The sequence below is a fragment of the Pteropus alecto genome, unplaced genomic scaffold (genome assembly GCF_000325575.1).
Source record: "Pteropus alecto unplaced genomic scaffold, ASM32557v1 scaffold81, whole genome shotgun sequence".
Lineage (NCBI taxonomy): Eukaryota > Metazoa > Chordata > Mammalia > Chiroptera > Pteropodidae > Pteropus > Pteropus alecto.
In genome coordinates, this window is record NW_006433378.1 from 6532626 (window position 1) to 6553356 (window position 20731).

General features: G+C 37.8%; 1 pseudogene; it reads left to right on the plus strand.

Annotated features, from left to right (window-relative positions):
* Positions 1-17297: 17297 nt before the first annotated feature.
* LOC112476872 lies at positions 17298-17416 on the plus strand (annotated as a pseudogene).
* Positions 17417-20731: the final 3315 nt, after the last annotated feature.

Sequence of the window (20731 nt, forward strand, 5' to 3'; positions counted from 1 at the left end):
ATTCTCCAGTTCCCTCCACCAGCCATCCAATTTCCTTTCCCGGAGGCAATCTTTATTATCCTTATGATTTTATGCATATATAAGCAAACACAGACACACATTTCCTTCACCTCACCTTTTACACAAATTGTAGCATACCGTTTATACTCTTTGGTATAATATATTTTTCACTTAACATATCTTGCTTTTTTTCATTTAATATATCTTGAAGGTCATTCCATTTAGTACATTTATTTTTTACACTTTATAGATATATACTTATTAGTAACATAACTTAATAAATTCCCTATCGATCAACATTTAAGTGTTGTTTGGGTTTTTTGTTTGGTTTTGGTTTTGGTTTTTTTTGGCCAACCTTTTGCTAGTAAAACGCTACTGCAATGAATAACCTCTACATATATCATTTTGCAAGTGAGCAAATATATCTGTTGAATAAATTTCTAGACTTGAAATTTCTTGGTCAAGGGTATATACATTTGTGGTTTTAGCAGACATTGCTGGAGATTTTTATACTGCTGCTTCCCCTCCCCACTCCCTAGCAGTTGAGAATTGCCGCAGTGTAATGACAGATGTTACTGACAATGGTGTGTGTTCCACATGTTAACAGTGTGGAGGCAGAAAAAAATAGAATCACTACCCACTCTGGCTTCTTTTGATCACTATTTCTGATTCATAAAAGAGAAAATCTGCTTGATTAGGTTTATCACGTCCATCCAGGCCTCATCGAGGTCTCCAGCAGTCACTAGCCCACAGTTACTAACCAACCTTGGGTCACGTGCTCGACTAGACTCCAGTCTAGTGACTCAGGGTCAGCCTGATGAACTTGGGGCTGCCTCTTCAGCAGGGACTGGGGACAGAACAGGATCCCTTTGGAAGGAACCTCAGTCAGGTAAATACTGGGAACAGGAAATCTATAGAGTGACTGTAATTTTAGTTTTCCCAGGATGGTCCCAGATTATGTCTGTTGTCCAGCATAATTACCAACTTTGCTCCCTTCCACACTCAAAAGTGTCCCAATTTGGACTATAACTTATTAACACTGCATAACGTGTGACAGTGCTGTTCATATTGTGTTCTAAAGATCTCTGGGATTCATAAAGGTGCCTAGGGAGAGACTTTTAGAGGAAAAGGAAGAGGCCAAGCAAGTGGGATCTGGGTCCCATTGCCACTAATGTGACTAAGAGGAGTGTAAGCTTATAATAAATGAACACATTTCTACCTAATGGAAGTTACATGGAACTCAAAACTTTTAAGTCAGATGTACTTGCCCTCTCTCTATTGACACATATGTACTGTTGGGCATTTTTCTCCACCAAAATACATCATTGAAAATCTCTTGAGACAGTAATCCCTTGACCTCAGGAGATATAATATCTGCACTTACTAATCATTTGTCAGTGCAGACGGGCCAGGCCTTGAACTGATGGACCACATATGGCTTTTAACAAGAGCTTCCTTGGTATCACTTTCACCTCATGTAGTCAGACTGTAGAGTCTGGTCTAGGTGAGAGGATGAGCAAGAATGACATTGTGAGTTCAGTTCAAAGATGCTGCCCTTTGATTCATTTCCAAAGCAGCATGGTAAGGCAGATGCAGCTTGCCACTGCCTCCTTTGTTTTTCACAAAGATGCCATAAATTTGATAGTTTTGGCAGCCTGAAGAGACTGAGATGTCTGGGAGGTCAGGAGAGCACAGAAGTGTGGGTTCACTATCTTTCATACCTCCGGTCACATTAGCAACTAGGAACAATTTATACTGCCTTATAAGGCAAAAACGTAGTTACTTTGCAAACTGCTTCATTCAGGCTAATGTCCAGATTCCAGACCTTGAAATGCTTGCTGTGCCCAGCCTGGGCAACCCCTCCTTATCTACACCTGGGCGGCAGGGTGTAGGAGTTTTCCACTTATTTTGCAGGCCAGCCTGGCCTTGGTCTACCACAAACATATTTAGCCTTTAAGTTCTCAAACAAACTCTTGGCCTTCTCCTGAATTAACACAGGCTAAAGGACATCTGTGTTGATTCTGATCATCTAACTGGTAGGCCAGGCTTTCTATTTTGTCAATCACTTCACCTCATCTCTTGCTGATTACTCTTGATTGCAGAAGCCCAGCTCTTCAATAGCTGCTTGATTCTTTTTTGTCCCTTAGAACCGTTCCTTCTGTGAAACAATTCATCCTTTACACACATGCAACTCTCATCATTTTCTCCTCATTTAAAATGTTTATTCACTCCACTTTTGTTTCCATCATAGCCATATGTGTCTTCTTAGTAGCTCTTCCAACAGTCTCACAGCCTTTGTACTTTCTGGACACAAAGAAGTCAAGAGCATTCATAAAGTACCCCAAACCTATGCACAATCACAACAAACATGGCCAGTGACTAAAAATGGCCACTGACAACTGGTAATGTCATTAGTCAATGCCAAGCAGGGCAGACGAACTTTTCCTTAGGATCATAGTTTTGTTCTAGCCTATGGAAATATGTTGGCTTAAGGTTCTTAAATAAAGTAACTTTTTTTTCCTTTCTCTCTCTATTTGAATTTTTCTTCCCTTTCTCAGCCTCTCAGCTAAAGATGGTTTAAGATCACATGTAGAGTCCAAAGAAGCTGATTATGGCATGAATGACAGAAAGAAAATGAGTACAATAGGCACTGAAAACAGGGAGACTGCAAAGAAGACGGGTGAAACCGATCACTATGAACTTGGATCTCCCAGATGCCCATAAAGTTAGAATTCAATTTGTATCAGTTTGCAAAAACAAATACAAGTCCAGCTCCTCCCTACCAGCCAATCCTAGCATGGGAGGATCATATTATAGGAGGGATCATACTAAGAGATTATAATTTCCACACACCAACATTAGGTTTGGCTTTCTGGCTTGCTTTGACTAATGAAATGTGAGAAGAGACATTTCTAGCAGAAGCTTTAAAAGCCATTGCATGGTTCTGCCATTGCTTTTCTCTCTGATATAGGGTGACTAATGCGTCACAGGTAGGGCTTGCCCCTTCAAGTCTAAGTCCCAAAATAAAGATGACATAGAACAGAACCGAAGCTAACCTGCTATTAACATGAATGAGAAATGGAAATAAATCGGAAAACAACTCTTGTGAACCACAAAAATATCAGGGTGGTTTGTTATCACAGCATAATTTAGCTTGACTTGATGGATAAAGCTATAAATTCCAGAAAGCAGAGAGAGAGCAGCTGTAGGACACTTGGGAGGGGAAAAAGCAGTCAAGGAAATTGTGGCATAATGAGACAGGAGATTTAGGTGCCAGTCAAACATCGAGAAAACCTCTGAGGAGAACAATATGAACTCTGACAGGAGGATAAAGGAGCAGAGGAACCAAATGGAGCGAACCTGCACATTGCTTTCCTTCAAGAAATAGGAAGAGAGAAAAAGGACATAATTTAGAAGGCATTAAAGAATAAAAGTACCTTATTCTTAGTTGCCTATGGAGTAGAGATAAAATAGTCTTTGGGGGCTAGGACTAGAAAAAACTCTGAGGCTTTTTTCCCCTCTGGGCCAAATTTGACTGCCTGTGGTACAATGGCAAGCCCCAAATGGAATTCTTAAAGCATCCCACACAAGTCTCCATGAGGAAGAGTGCCGTTTTAGTGAGAGCGTGGTAGTCCAGGTCCAGCCTGCAGCCTGGGCCTAATTTCTATGGTTTAATGCAATCTAAGGTGGATGCTGTGGTCCCTGTTGGGAAGACCAGGCCCTGCATTGGTGTATAGCTCAGGGAGAGGTTTTAGGGTACTTTCCCATTTTCTATATTCTTCATTTCATCTGTGATTTAGATTTCGGTTGAAAGCCAGGATTCTAAGTTTCTCTCTGGAGCTGAGAGAAGTTGTATTTTGAGGCGAGTTTTCTCCTCAGGTAGAGGATGTTGTATTCACTGTTAATATTGTTGCCGATATAGACAACTCCTGCCTGTACCAGGTACAGAATATGACATCCCAGTCACTCATACGGCCTAGGTCTCTGGGATTCAGAAGGGCAGGGGTTCCCTGGAATTGTAGTCCTCAGAGCATCAGCAGTACCTGGAAACTTGTTAGAATACAAATTCTTGGGCCTTATCCAGCACCTACTGAATTTTAAATTCTGGGAGTAGGGCCCAGCAATCTATGCTTTAACAAGCACTCCAGGGGATTCCGATGCACACTTAAATTTGAGAACAACTGCGTTGGGGGGCAGGGAGTGGGGCATCAGTTCTCCTCAAGGCATGCCTTACTAGCCCCAGGCTAACACTCAGACCAATCCCACACCCTCTCTGATCTTATTAAATGATCATCCACTCCAGGTTGCCAGCTGGCCCTCACTATCTTCACAGCACATCTCAGAGTGGAGGAGGCAAGGGGAAGGGCGCAGGCCTTCCTGTAGTACTGTAGTGAGTACCTTAGCCAGTGCCTCTTACACCAACACAGCTCAGTTCTAGGGCAGTTCTGGGAGCCATAGACAAATATAACCTTTACTATTCTCATGTCTCCATTTACATAATGTCCACAGAGGACTAAAGACGCCACTGATGAAATCAACCCTGTGAAGGTTGATTATGTCTATTTTACACACAAGAAAACAGTGAGGTGGAGACTTAATGCACTTGCCACAGTCGCAAAGTTAGTAAGTGATGGAGTTGGAATTTAAATCCAGTTTGTCTAACTTCAGAATCCGCTGGGAAATTGTTTGGAACATTCACGGATGCATACTTTGAGAATCAGGCTCTGAAAAATACCATCTATGTTAATTTGACAGCATATGTCAAACGTGTCCTCTCATATCAACCTATCGTTGCCAGTAATTTGCTTTCCGAAATGAGGTAGTTGACCCAAACATGAATAAATGAAGATATAATTCTAATTTCAAGGTAGATGTATTGTTAGTTCTCTTAAACTATTTGTTCTTTAAACTTTTCTCCAAATCTAAGAACAAAAGATGCCAACCTCCCATGAACTCCAACCTCTGTACCTCTCCCCTGGGATATCTAATAGGCATCTCACACTGAACCCGTGCAAACAGAACTCCTCATTCTTCATCCCCAACCTGCTCCTCCCCCGCTCTTCCTGTCTCAGTAAACACACCACAGTGGTCAAGCCAAAATCTTAAGAGCTAATTTTTACTCCTTCCTTTCCCCTTTCTCTATATCTATATACTTCATCAGAAAATTCTGATGGTTCTACTAAAAATGTATTCTAAATCTACACACTTTTTTTTTTCCATCTTTACTGCTACCACCTAGTCCAAGCCATCATCTCTCGCCTGAACTGTTATATTCACCTCCCAACTAGATCTCCTGTATTTACCATCTCAACACATAAAATCTGTTTTCCACACATATTCTGAGTGACCTTTTAAAAATATTCCAGCTTATGTCACTGTCTTGTTTAAGTCCTCTAGGGCATCCCAATTCCATTTAGAATAAAACCCGAATTTCTTCCCTTGGCCCACAAAGGCCTCACAGAATCCAGCCCCTGACTATTCCCTGACCTTGCCTCCTCCTCCCTTACCCTTGCTCACCCCTTCTCAGGCCCTCTGGCCTCCTTTCTGTTCTTCAGTAAGACAGGCTTGTGCCTGACACAGGATAGCAATATTGTTCCCTCTGCCTGCAAACTTCTTTCTTGGGATCTTGAATTGACTACCCAAGATACCACTTTTTAATTCTCAGAGCAATTGTTATTTCCTAACAAAACCCCTCTCTAATCACCCTATTTAGAGTGGTGTATCACCACCTCATCATAGTACCCTTTTATCCCCATTTGTAGTGAAAAGATCAGAACATGTACCCCAAACATGCTGCTTTGGCATACTGAATATTTTGAGCTGAAGGCCATGGAAAAACTGCAGATGCGGAAAGGGCTCTCCCTTCCCCCTTTCTGCCTAAAAGCAGGGCATAAAATTCCTGTGAGAAAGATGCCCTCCTGGTACTAGGAAGAAAAAAACATTCTTATCACTGGAGATGGGGAGTCGATGCCAAGATGAGTCTGCACAAAAAAAATCTTAGTAAAATAACTGATATCTTTCATTAGTTTCCCCCATATATTTCCTAGTCATTTCTCTACAATTTACCAACCCTAGAAGTTCAAACTCCTTCCCTTTGTCTAGTTACTTCTCCACAACTTACCTTCCTTTATTAAAATGGTGTATAAGCCCCCCGAGGCTAACCGCTCCCTTGGGATTGTCACTTTTCTGTGAAGCCCCACCCACCACCACGCCATGTAAAAATATTAACATCAAATAAGACATGTATGCTTTCCTCCTGTTTATCTGTCATTTGTCAGCTTAATTTGCAGGTACCAGCTACACAACTTAGAGAGTAAAGGAAAAGATTTTCCTCCTCTTTAATAGAACTTATCAACATTTATATTGCTTGTCTCTTTATTTACTATTTTGTTTAATGTCCTCCTCACAAAAATATAAGCTCAATGAAGTAAGAGGATTATTTGTCTTGTTCATTACCATACCTACTGGCCTGGCACATAGCTGGTACCAGATAAATATTGTTGAACAACTGAATCTGTTCAGAGGTGATGTAGCTTAAGCTCCAAGGAGAGTAAGACATCTGACAGAGAGAGAAGAGCCTCACTAATGGACCACCATTGATAGACTTGTTTATTTCAGGTCCTGAATACAGGCCAAGGTACCACCTTAACTGAGCATTTATTAAATGCAATTGAAGGTAATAGATCTTCTGGTTAAAGAGGACAACTGTGAAAATCTGAAGAAAGTAAAAATGAACTACCAGGAAAGGGCATAGCGATAGTACACAGCAAAAGTCTCAAAGTATAACAAGTAGCAAAGAGTAAAAGTCTGATTTTCAAAAGCAGTTTCAACATAGAATCCTGGGAAGAAAAAAGTTGAGGGTGGGCTCAGGGAGAAAGAGCAAGTCGGAGAGACAGAGAGACAGGGGCAGAGACAGAGACAGAGAGAGAAGAAATTAGCTATGTTCTCTTCAACAGTAGATTTGAACTAACTCTTCCCACCAAAGGCATATATATACACATATTCAATGGGGAAAAGAGTAGTCAAAAGAATATTTTATTACATACAAAGAGAAAGAAAACGGTTTGAAGCAGGGGCATTTGCCAAGTTGACAGTGATAACAGCCCTGCAACAATTGTGGCTTTGCTCAGTTACATCATCGCCTCTGATGGCCTCTTTAGGTTTCATGTGCTACGTTACCCTCCCCAGGAAAAGCCTGTTGTGGTTGATCCGATGTACTGTGAATAGAGAAAGAAATTAAAATGAATAGAAATTTATAGTGTGTGCAGTGCTCCAGTGATACTTCTCCCCTTGCAATCAGTAGTTTATTAGCCAAGACATACCTCTAAAGTGTTTGTTAGGGAAATGCCAAAGCAGAAAAATTAAATGATTTTTTTAAACATGGACTTTTTAAAATATAAGAGGTGTTACATACACACACATTCTTTTATATACCAAGAGGGCTTTATAAGTGGCTTACAGATATACAAAGTGTTCTAAATAATCAGAATATCATTTTTGGCTATTTCTGCTTTTAGCTAATATTATAGCAAGTACATTTTTGTGATTCCTTTTTTAAAAATGTTTTTTTTAAAAAGAGTGTCATAAGAAAAGTTATAAATGGAATGTTATGCAAAAATAAATTTGAAAAGTACTCCCCTTGTCAAAATAGACCTGTGATAGAAAAGACATGAATTTAAAAAGACTTTTAATTGCATCATCTTTCTCTCCAGTCCATTTGCCCATCATTCGAAGTCACTGATGTCAGTTTATCATCAGTGTAGTGGCTGAGACACATTAGTATCAAACAGTCCCCTATTCATATTCCAGCTGTAGCAAGCCCTTGCTAGGTGAGTCACTTAATCTCTCTGGGCCAAGCTTTTCTTATCTGTAAAACTGGGGCCATAGGATTGTTGTAAAGATAAAATGAGACAATGAATGTGAAACATCTGGCACAAAGTAACGTACAGTGCATAGTCCTAGTAATTACTATCAATTAAATACACTTAATAAATACTTATCATGTGCTTTTGGCATGGTAGGCATTGTTCTAGGTACCAGTGGTGAGCATCAGGGCTTCCTGTGGGATTATACAGGTTGTGCACAAAGCAAATCTACAGACCATCATTTGCATCATCATCCAAATGACCAGTGCAGCCTGGAGCTGGTAGGATACAACCTGGGAGATGTAACAGTGAAAAATAAAATGGGTAAAGCTTACACTCTAACAAAAGGAATAATATTTATTATTATAACTTCACGTGTTATAAAAATCCCATAATTCAACATAAGAATAACGAATTAGTAAACCAATAAGAACTATTTAAGCATTTACCAAGTATTCAATGCTATGCTAGGTGAAGCAGATAATGTAGAAGGAGTAGCGAGTTTGCCTTATTCCTGCAATTAAGCAATTTAAAATTCAGTAGAAGAGTCAAGATACATAAAATGGGGAGAAAATATATTTGAGTGCTAATTTGCACAATATAATTAAGTGCGGGCAGACCTCACTTTTCATGGTAGTGTGGGTCTGTAAAAATGACGACGCAAGCTGAAGCCATGCAAATTTATCTTAATAATCAATAGGAAAATATATGATTTTATGACCTTTAGAAATTTTTGTGAAAACATTAAAAACACTGTAAGTCCAGTTATAAATGTATAGGGAAAATTAAAAAATAGTACAAACCAACATTGATTAAACTATAATTTAAAACATTGGAAGCATTGAGGATTGAAGTATTTTACTTTCTTGTAAAAATATATCAAGGGTAGTTTCAATGGTACTTGCCTTCTTTTCATCACACAACTTACTACACATCTTTTCTACACCGTGGCAAAATCGTCATATTCCTTTCTAAGTCTGGATCAACTTCCAACATTTTCTCCTTTGCACGTTCAAAGTCATGAAATATCTCTAAGAGTTTCTTCAGTGTGAAGTATTTCCCTGCAGTTACTTCTTCTGGGACATAGTCATCCTTTTCATCACAACCACTTTCCTCATTAATGTTGATAAATTCGCCTTCACCAAGCATGTCTAGCTGCATCTAGAGGGGTTCACACTGGCAGCAGTGTCAACATTCCATGGCCAGCTGTTTCTTCTATAGCTTCATTTACACTGGATTCGAATTTTACTTCCGGCATTCTCTCTTTTTGTTACTTTGGTGCACTTTGATCTTTGTTGGTCAATTCACTTTTGATTAAACATTTCTGTAAAATGTCACAGAGGTTTATCTATCTGTGGGTGAACTAAATCACAGATGTGAAGTGACCATACGGACTTTGGAGGAAGAGATGTGATTGGCTAAAGACAAGGAGGCAATGCCACTGCACACTTTGCTATCTGTGGGTGAACTAAATCACAGATGTGAGGTGACCATACGGACTTTGGAGGAAGAGATGTGATTGGTCATGGGTCAGGATGCACATCTGTTATTTACTTAGTGATCTGAGTACTGAAGTGCTAGGAGCCAAGTTTGTACTTTATACAATTACTCACAGTTAATATACCAGATAGCATGGTAACTAAAATTTCAACTGTATTATTGGGGATTGTGTTATTTAATTAAAATGTGCTAACTGAAACTCATGCATATCGGAACCATGCAGAGGACTATTTGTACAATATCTTTGTTAGTTTTTAGCATATATCAATGGAAAATATGTTCTCATGATAGAAAGCAATCTCATGTTATAACTGATTAAACATGGAAGGTCACTAAGGGTAATATATCAAAATGAAGTGTTAAACATGTACCTTAACATCACATTTTTAAAAAGCTAATAAACATCTACTAAGTCATAAATATTACTATACCTTTTATATAGTAGCATGGCACTTGAGGACAAAGTCCATTGGCTTTTGGTGTTTTTCTGGAGCTTAATTCCATCTTTCTTTCTCTTCTATTTTTGCCATTCCTCTTTCCTTTTCTTCTATTGTAATTCAGATATAATTAAATGTAATATATTGTATTAAAAATAGCAACAAACAGCCTAACTTTTATAAAACTATTCTTTATCTTCATACTTTTTTTACTCTTCTATCTATCCTTCCATCTATGTATATGTGTAGAAAGCAGCTGGATAATGTTTTTCTACTTTTAATAATGATATAATTATGAAGTGGTGGAAAGTGAGATAATTTTTTTATGTTCGTATTTGTACTGTGTACATTTTTTGAATTCCTCATGATGAGCATGGATGAATACATTTAATATTTACAAAAACAATAATGATTTCTCTCAAAATCAAAACAAAAAAATTGGAAGCATTTTAAAAATAATTTTAATAAATCCTTTAGAACTTTCCTAAGTGACACAATTTTCTCAGAATTTCCTCAAGAAAGACACATTTTGGCACTTTGGACGGCAAAATTAGTTCTTGATCTTTTCTTCTGCATTCATTTTACAAGCTTGATTCTTCTTTTAAAGAGGAATTGACAATGGCCAAGGGTGGTAATACAAAACAATCAATTGCTTCTTCTTTAAATTAGTCCCTGTTCTGTGATTTGCTAAAGCAGTATTCCTCTACTATTGAAAATCTTATTGAATTTGATTTTCATTGATTAAATTGTAAGTTTCATGAGAGCAGGGACCATATCTTTCTCATTCTTGCATACAGGCACTCAGTAAATATTTGTGGGTGTGAAAAAAAATTTTTTAGAATTGTCATTGGAAGATAAAATTAATGTTGTACTAAGAGTAAAGAGCTGGTTTAAAACTCTTGAATTTTTGTTTTGTTTTCAAACTCAGAACTTTCAGGATTATCAGCCTTCTTAAACGCTATAGGGAAGCTGCAAATTCTTGGAAAATACTCAGATTTACATTCAAACATTAAGTAATCATCAATAGTAAGTAAAAATTAGAAAGAAACCATCCAAGTGAGTCTAAATTTTATGTTTCTTTAAATTTTGCTTCAAATGACACTTCCTTATAGTAAAACATATTAGTGTTTTTCACATTGACATAGAATGGCTACCGGCTTCTAGCAAGCTATTCTTTTTTCCAAACCCAAGTTGACAAATGGGCTTTGTGCTTTTTTCCTTGATTGAACAGATCAATAGGGAAAGGAAAAGAAAAGAAAACAAAACAAAACCAGAACAAACACCTAGTTACACTGTACTGTCAACCTTGCTGTGGACATCCTCAGGGTTTAGTCTTTTGACCTGTTTCTCGTCTTTATGTTTCCTCTGGGAGTTGTGCTTATTGATTAGCCTCAATTTCCATTAACATAAAAAGGAGTTTCTCTCCCGCCCTAAACAGTCACTGCTAAGACCTCTCTAATTTTGTATTTCTAATTGCTTATAATATAAATCTTGTAAGCCCTTAAAAGTTAATATTTTGACAGAATTCTCTCTCCCATCTTGGTCACCAAGGCCACTTTTAAAATGGCCTCCAACTCTGAAACTTAGTTCCTCACAACAGTTTTTTTCTTCTGGTCATTCTGACTTGCATCAGTTTATCCTGTTAGTGTTCATTGTACTTGCTTCCTCCTCTTCATTCCCACCACTCCTGACTGAATCTTTATCCTCCCTGTGCCTGGACTCGTACAGCAGTCTTCATCCAGAGCTCCCGACTCCCACCCATTCTGTACTCAGCAGACAGAACAGACTCTCACCCATCATTTGCATCATTGTCCTTCCGCCCACTTGTATCTGTAGCATCTCCCCCAAACTGACTGTATTTCATCAGCTTCTAGTCAAGAATTTCCAATAGCCATCCTTTTCTTATCAAATTTGTTACTTTCTTATTGGAAACTGCCTGTTTTAAATCAAATTATGTACTTCCCTGTGGGAAACCTTATTTTACCACAGACTTCTTACCAAAGCCTAATAAATATCTGCCTGTCTTTCTGACCTCACTTCATACCTCCCTTGCCACCGCTCACTGTGCTATAGCTCACACATTTCTTTTTGTTCCTTTCCATCCAAGGCCCTTTGCAGTGGAGTTTTCCTCTGCTTTGAAAGCTCTTTGACCAAATCATTGCATGACAGCTTTCTTCTCATTATTTGGGACTCAGCGCAAATGCTATCTCCTCAGAGAGACCTTCCCTGACCATTCCATCTGATGTACATTCATAGCTGCTACTGTCACATCTCTTAGTTTTACTTTATTCACAGTACTTTGTATTATTTTTTATTTGTTTATTATCTGTTTGTGCCACTGGGGGGGAAAAAAAAAACAGTCCACAAGAATCCAGACCTTGGCTTTCTTGTTCATGGCTATATTAATAGGATCTAGAACTGTGCCTGGTCCACAGTTAGAACTCAAGAAATATTGTTAAATGAATTAGAGTGAAATATTTTTTACTCCTTGATTATGCCAACCCATTTTCTATGTCGTCTTGCATATCTGCTTGCATATTCTTAGTCATGTGTTTTCTTCATTCTATTCCCCTCTACCAAATTCCCTTTACTGTTTCTTTTTATCAGTTTGTACTGGTCATTTCCTTCAAGATCTAGCACAAATGTCACTTGTAAAAGCCTTCTCAATTTCTTCCTACCATGAGCACTCTATTACTTCTCCTCCCTCACAGAATTTACCACCATCATTTTCATGATATTGTCTTGTGCTTTAAAAAAAAAAAAATTTAACATGTTGCTTTACAACTACATTTTTTTTTCCTGAGTCCTCTAGTTGTTTTCTTGTTGGCAGAGGGTGTAGTTAAATGACAAAAACTTTGGACTGGAAATCCTGGGGAACCATTCCAGACTTTGGACAGGCCATTTCCCACATCTATGAAATAGAAGAGTTAGTCTAGACCAGAAATTGCAAAATGGCAGCCCACAGGTTGAATAAGGCCCACAGATGTGTTTCATTTGGCCTTAGTAAAACTCAAATAAGTTGGCAATGTTTAAAAATTGGGAATTTTTTAGAGAACTTGGAATTCGACTCTCTCTGAGAAAAAAACAACAGATAAGAGAACTACATTTCTGCATGGCAGCAAATCCACTGAGAAGGGGTAGGGACTCTCTGACATGACATGGTGCCCAACTGGCCTGGGATCTTCACTTGTTTGTGTTAACTCTCTGTTTGAGTTTGAATACAGAGCCCCAAGACTGTCTCATTTTTGAAGTCCCTTCCATTCTACATGTCTGTGAATCTGGATAAATACATCTTTTCTCTCCACCCAGACTTAAAGTTTTTAAAGGGCAGTGCCTGGTGCTTTCCCTTTGCTTGTGCAGATAGTGCTGGGCATAAAGCAGATGCTTAAAAGTTGTTCGTAGAACATTAAGTTTAGTTACATATACAAATATGTAGTAAACATCAGACACTACCTAATAAAAAAATTATTACAAATGTTTGGTTGGCTTTTATAAATAAATGCCCCTATTGAAATGAAATTAAAATACTGACTTAGAGTTTGTGTGATATGAAAAATTTTAACTCTGGACAGATATAAACCAGATGAAGTTTCATGTAGGTAGTAGCAAAGAAATGTAGTCCCCCAGTCTCCTTTCTCTGTGCATAATTCCCATTAATGGCTCATTATAGTTATGCAGACATATTAAAAGTAGAATGTACTCTAGAGATGGAAAAATATTACTATTTGTCCTCCCAAGTAATGATCATGTGTTCAACAGCTGGGACTTGCTAAGACCCTCGCTTATTACAATACCAATAATTACCTTCGCTATTCCCACAAAACCACAAAATATTTGGCATGGTTCAGGACCACCATATTTAATAAATCTCATTATTCTTTTTGCAGCAATTCATTAGCTTTTAAGGGGAACATATCACACTGAAATATTTCCATGGATTAACAGCAGCAGCTCCAAGGTTCCACATCCAGGTTGGGCCTCGCCGAGTACACCGAAGTGAACGGACGTCGCAGGTCTGTAACCGAGGGCAGATTTGGTACCAGTGTTGTCAAGTACTGTAGTCTGAACACTTTCTTCTCCATTTTTCCACTTTTATAAAGAATACTCATAAATGACGTAAATATTTCATTTGAGAAAAGACTGTATTCTTCAAAACACTGTCTACAGTAACAAAGGACATAGCTGATATTATGCCATTCATATTAATACCAGAATAAGTCTTTTTTAATGAAGTTTGGATAACATTTTGGAAAAACATTTTAGAAATTTACATTTATTCAGAACATTATGTATTCTGAAGAATTAAAAGACAAATACGTTAAGCTGATTAAAAATTTTAACATTTAATTTGGACATTTTTAATCTCTACTTTTTTCACTATGTGTGCAGGAACTGATGTGAAAGTGTACTTTTGTACTATCTATGAAAGAAAAAATAGCTTGGAAAGTAAATGAATAGTATAAATAATATTCGAAAGGAAGCATTTACTTACCAAAGAAAATAATTTGTTATCCAACACTTGAGATTTCTTTTATTTATAAAACACTCTATTCAAAGTGTAGGCAAGACCAGAACTTCTTAGATATGCTAATCACTTTTATCTCTTCAGTAAATATGGGCCTGAACTGCTAGCACTTGTTAGTCATTTTTCTGGTTACTGTATGTGCTTGAAAATAATAAAACTGCATTTCCTTTGAAATTGCCCATTGGTTCATATTAGTGAGCTTGTCTATGTATATTTATATTTTGGTTTGAATAATTTTTATCTTCCATTGATGTCTAAACCATTACAAATTACATAGTTTACATATTAGAGAAATCTAGTTGCACCTGAGAGTGGAAACTATAGTAGAAGAAATCTTTCTTTGAGCTGTATAATCTTAACCTTGCTGAGCCTTAGTTTCCTCATTTGTAAAAGGGAGATCATAATACTACCTATTTCCTAAGGATGCGGAGAAGATAGAGATAAGGCAAGCATTCTCTTAGCAAACAAGTTCCAATTATTATCTTTCCTAATATGTATTGAAGACTCTATATAATTAATTATGCATTTTCCAATTTATATGGCTTTATCTGCATTTTGCAAACTGAGACTCCAAGAATTAAGAAACTTGCTCCAGATTACATGTGTTGAAGAACCATTCTCTTAATTGTTTCTGCTTGTAAACTGGCTATGAGCAGCAGGGCACTATTCTGCTACTAAAGCAATCTTAGAAACTAACACAGAGTCAGTGCTCATCCATGAGTAGTGACTGTGATTCTGAGACCGGTTTTCATATATGCTTTGTAGGATTAGCCTCACTGTTTCGAGGTTGTACCCTGTGCAGAGAACATTAGTCATCGCCTGCTCCTCCACTCCTCCACACTCTGACGCTCTCCATTATGAATTAAGTCCTAAGAATTTCTATGTCATTACTCCCCGAGGATTTTCAACCACAGTCATCTCTGACTTCTATTTTCACCCTCCTAGTTAATTACTTTCTTAGACTCTTCTATTAGGTGAGTAGATGTCTACCTCAGCAAATAACTTTGCATCATTATCAAGAAGGAAGAAATTGTTTGAATTGTGGATTGGTTTACAAATGCTGCACTTTCCAGTTCATACCACTCAGTGATCCAGTAACCTGTGGGAGGTTATGGCCTTGAGTACAGAGGAAACTGCCCATAAAACCTTGTTTCTGTAGGTCCTTTGCCCAACTACCTGAGGGTTAATGGAAGGAGAGGCATGTTGATGGTGGCGGTAACCGTGGTGGTGGTAGTGATGGTGCTGGTGGTGGTGACAGTGGTGGTTAACAATAGTGGTGGCTTTTGTTCAAATAGATTGTCACATCACCCAGCAAATATTTACATGAGTGTAGGATTTCATTCTACTCTGACAATTTGAACTTATCTTGTCAATGTTTCATAATTTATTAGGAGTTTATGAGGTTAAAATTGAGGGTTCCTAAATAAACTATGTCTCTATTTTCCTCAAGTGGTAAACTATATCACTATTTTCCTTTATATCTGGTGGTGTCTTTTTTTCCTTTAAAATTTAAAACCTCTACTACTATATGCTTAAAATAAATGCTTTTAATTTCAGGCCAGGAATACAATGAAATAATGTCATATGGATTCAGATAATTTCTCAATTCTTGGAAATTATAGATGTTGGCACCTGTGCTAACCAAACTATAAACCCCAAATGGATTATAAGTATCTTATGGAGAAAACAACTTTATGTTTGTCATGTTGAGTAACTGAAAACTTTAGAAAAAGAAATGTAATTCGAAAGGCACTTTACATCACCATGTTTCTAGAACCCAAGCTGCCCTGCCTGGGAGCAGAAGGTGTTTTATCTGTGCTCAATCTCAGGCCTTAGGAGAGGCAGGCCAGGGGGAGAATAGGACCACACCCTGTGGAAAAGCCTTAGAAAGATCTCAAAAAGCAAATAAAGGAGTGTGAATAAAGCTTGAGCAGAGCTCAGAACAAAATTTCCTAGGTTCTTTTATGGCCTTGTCTGTTCCTGCAGTCTACGGCCTCAGGCTCTCTGTGGCCTCCTTCCTGCATCTGTAAAATGGAGGAATGCAACTCCAGAACCTCTACTCTGCCTTTCTCCCCCAAGGGGCCGGAGACTGCCGCACTATAAAATTTACAGATCCTTTGCTCTAGGAGTAGTTAAAAGAACAAAATTATTATAATTATTGGGTGTAACTTTAGTCACTCTGCATCACATCTTCCCCTAAATGCACAGCCTGGATCTGCACGCCTGTTACCAAGAAAAGAAGGGGACTGTGGGAATAGGAAAAAACTTCCGCAGCAGTGCTGAATTTTGCACTGTTTTCTGCAGCCTGTCTTAATAATCACCTGCAAAGCTACAATTTTGGCAATATGAGTTGGCAGCCTAACCTAACGTCACTGTACCTTGGATTATCGAGGTATCTCCCCACATGCCCAAACCTGTGGCATTCTCTTCCTCCTTTCCTCCACGCTTCATCAACGTTGTTCACCTCTTTCAACCACCGGAGTCTCCAGGAGCACTGCCCAATAAAGCAGCCAAGAGCCAGCACAGCCACTGGGCATGAGAAAGGAAGCCAGTTTGAAGTGAGTGTGAAATACACACTGGATTACCAAGACTTAGCATGAAAAGAAGAACATAAAATATCTCAATAATTTTAAATATTGCCTGCAGGTTGAAATGATAATAGCTCAGATATATTGAGTTAAATAAAATATATGACTAAAATTAGTTTTACTTGTTTCTTTTTACTGTTTTGAATGTGCCTGCTAGAAAGTTTGAAATCACAAATGTGGCTTGCATTTGTAGCTCACATTATGTGTCTGTTCTGTAGTGGTCTAGTACAATCCTTTGCATTAATGTGCTCTGTTTAAGAAAAAAATATCTCTTTAGACAATTGTATCTAAAAATGTTCAATCTTTTTATATACATGTTGAATAGTTTCAAATGAATTATCAACTAAAGTCTGCATTTTTAACTTTAAAAAAAATGAATTTAGTCTACAGCCATGTCACCCTGAACATACCCGATCTCGTCTGATCTTAGAAACTAAGCAGGGTCGAGCCTGGTTAGTACTTAAATGGGAGACCACCTAGGAATACCAGGTGCTGTAGCCATGTAAAAAAAAAATGAATTTATGCATTCAAAACAAACTCAGTTGTACTGGAAATTCAAATCTATTCATCTATAGGACAGATAATGGGACAAGCTAAAACAATACAGAGGCATGTAAATAAAAGCAGTGATACTAATCCTTTTTTGTATCATAGACCCCTATTGTTCATTGAACAAATATTATCATGTGCCTACTGTATTCAAGACTGTACCAGGTTCTGGAAATATAGCTGATAGATCTGATAAAATTTTAGACACTTTCCCCAGAAAAATGTGTATATATACACACTTACAGATTTGCATTCAATTTTAGCTCTCGAGAATCTTCTGAAGCCCATTTACAAATCCTAGATTAACAAGTTCTGAACTTAAGAAAAGAGCATGGGCTTTAGGGCCAGACAGATCAGGGGTTGAATAATGACTCTACTAGCTACTAAGGTGATGTTGGGCTGCTCTTTATCTTCTCTAAGTCCTGGTTTTCTCATCTATAAGACAGGGAGATATGGAACAGAAAGTGGGGTGTTATGAAGATTAGCCTTGAGATATATAAAGGCCTTCCTTACACATTCCTTCCTAAGCACTTAAGTAGGTATTTAATAGATCATAACTATTGTTCCTCATCTTGCCTTATGTGAGAAAGTGGCTCAAAAGAGCAAGTTAGGAGATGAATACTTTAGGTCTGAATCTTGCTTTCTATGTCAAGTTCTTAAATAATATATTAGCCTTAGTTGCTGAAACAAAAATAAGAATTTGGTTCTCCAATCAAGCTGTGACCTTTTAAATAAAATGTCCAAAATGATGTGTGGGTCACCTAGGGTAATATGACAACAGAACTGAGAACACATCTGCCCACACCTTGACAGATGCTATGCAGGATGTACATATGTTTTTCTGTGATTTGAAAACAAATTCGTGTCTGCAAATCTTACAGATGGGTTTCTATTGGGGCGGCGGGGAGGATTCAGTATTTTTCATTTTTGTTTTGTTTTTTTTTTAGAAAAACTGTCCTGATATGTATGTACTTCTTACAGGCAATCTGAAGGCAACCTCCAGCTGGCAGAAGCCAACTTTGGGGTAAAAGTAGTCTTAAATGAATAAGAACTTAGGCTAAGAAGCCACATGCCATGCTATTCTTATACTGCTTATCCTTCCAATGCCACGCTCTGGAATGATCCATCCTCCAAATCATTAAGTTAAAGGTAGAGTGACTCACCAACTACCAGGAGGTGAGGGTAACCAGCCTTTGTCATAATTTTTCAGACTCCTCTTTCCACTCACGAAAACAAGTTATGTATGGTATTTACGTACATCTGTGTTGCTGGGCATTTTCCAAATGCCTCTTGGAGAACATTAAACAGGAAATTGATGCCACAGGGCAAATATTCATTCTTCCCATCCTCTCTCATAAAAACAAGTACAGATTTGCTGTGGCTAGACTGACTTCCTGCAGTGTGCTGTTGCTTATTCGATTTTACACTAGGAGGAAAAAAAATACATTCTCTGTTTCAATTTACAGCATATTGAAAATGGCTAAAATGCATTTTTTAAAAAAGCTCCCCTCATGAGAGCACTGAAGGATAGAATTCAATGCTTTATAAAATCACAAAATTCAAAGGGTAATGATTGTTTTTCATGCTTATTGATGAAAGTCAATTTGTATCACATTAGACACATCAAATTTGCTTTAAACAGCATGTGCTCTTGTTCTCAAATGGAAAAACACCCTTTAAACATTTGGCCACTGCAGCTTTGCATATGATAACTTCTATTTCTAACCTGTTACAGTGGTCTTTGGTTAGTGGCCTCCTCGGCTTCCATTTCTCCTTATTCCCTTCCTTATCAGCCCGGAAACTGTTATGACATTTATGAGGTTCTGGAAAAACTGAATCTACTTTCAGCCCCAGAGTTACATTCTTTCCCTTGGCTATGGAGATTTTTTCAAAGGGTCATGTGAGCTAAGCTCATCCAATCAAAGTGAATCTTGAGGATTTTGCTGAGAAAAAAGTCATTCTCTTTCACCTGATCAACAAGAAGCCTGCAGCAGTTGGCAGTAATCTTAAGATCATAATTGGGCTTTGCCTTAAAATAAAGCAAATGCTATGGAGGGCAGAATAGAGAAGTGAAACAAGCCAGGCCCCCGATGTCATCATTTTATTGCTAGATCAAGCTTTTCCTGAAGATGTCCAACTGGATCATTTAGTAATATAAATCATTAAATCGTTTACAGTGTTTAAACTAATTTGATGTACATTTTCTATAATTTGCAACCAAAGCTTTATAAACTACCACAACTATCTCTTGGAAGGGAACAAGACAAATAGAATTAATGGACTAATTTTAAGATCAATTTTATAACTAAATATAAAAGATCAAGACCAATAAGAAATAAAAGAATGATCGTTATTGAAAATAAGATGAGGAAAAAATGTCTCAAAGTAATGAGTGACTGCCATAATGATGTGGGATAGGAGAAGAGTCAATCCGTGTACTGAGAGATAGAGGAGGATTTAGCAACAGTCAGAGCCCACTGTCAGCCAAGGCCATTCTTATTTGCTCTTTCTCCTTCAGTTTCCAGACTGAACTACTTAGCAGCATACATGGTTTGCAGCCATCAGTCATTTGACTTCCCTCCTCTCTCAGTAGGTTTTTATCACCTCCTAAAAAGAAATACATGTTATCATCATCATCATCATCATCATCATCATCATCATTATCATCCTCGTCACATTCCTTTTTATAGATGGGGAAAGTGAGGCCCAGAGGCCCCAAGTTATACATATAATAAACAAACAGTAGAGAACAAACTCAGAGCTCAGATTTTCTTATTCCAAGACTATAATCTTTGTCATACAACATACATCATCCTTGAAGATTGTCCTTTTAATATTGTATTTAGTGATTGGGGTCATCTGGAATGAAGCTCAGAGGTATTTGACATCTGTCTTCATCCCTACTGTTTTTTTTCATTCTTCCCATCATCAAGAATAACCAGAGTTGATACTGTCCACATAGTCAGCATAATCTCCTTCAGCAATGGTCCATGCTCTGAAAGTGTCCCTTCTCTACCTCCCATGACCAGACACCATCAAAACTTCCATTTCCTCAGTCTCTGAAGACAACAAACTGTTCAGGAATGAGTCCACTAAATGAATGCACACTAAGATGTGAAATGCTGATAACAGCTTTTAGTGCAAATCCTATCTCTGAACATAGGTACTCTATAAGTGAGAACTTGGAAATATATTGCCTTTCACTGAAGAAATTAATCTCCCAGTCTGAATTTCAGCCAGTGTGGCAAATTGGAGGCAAAAATATTT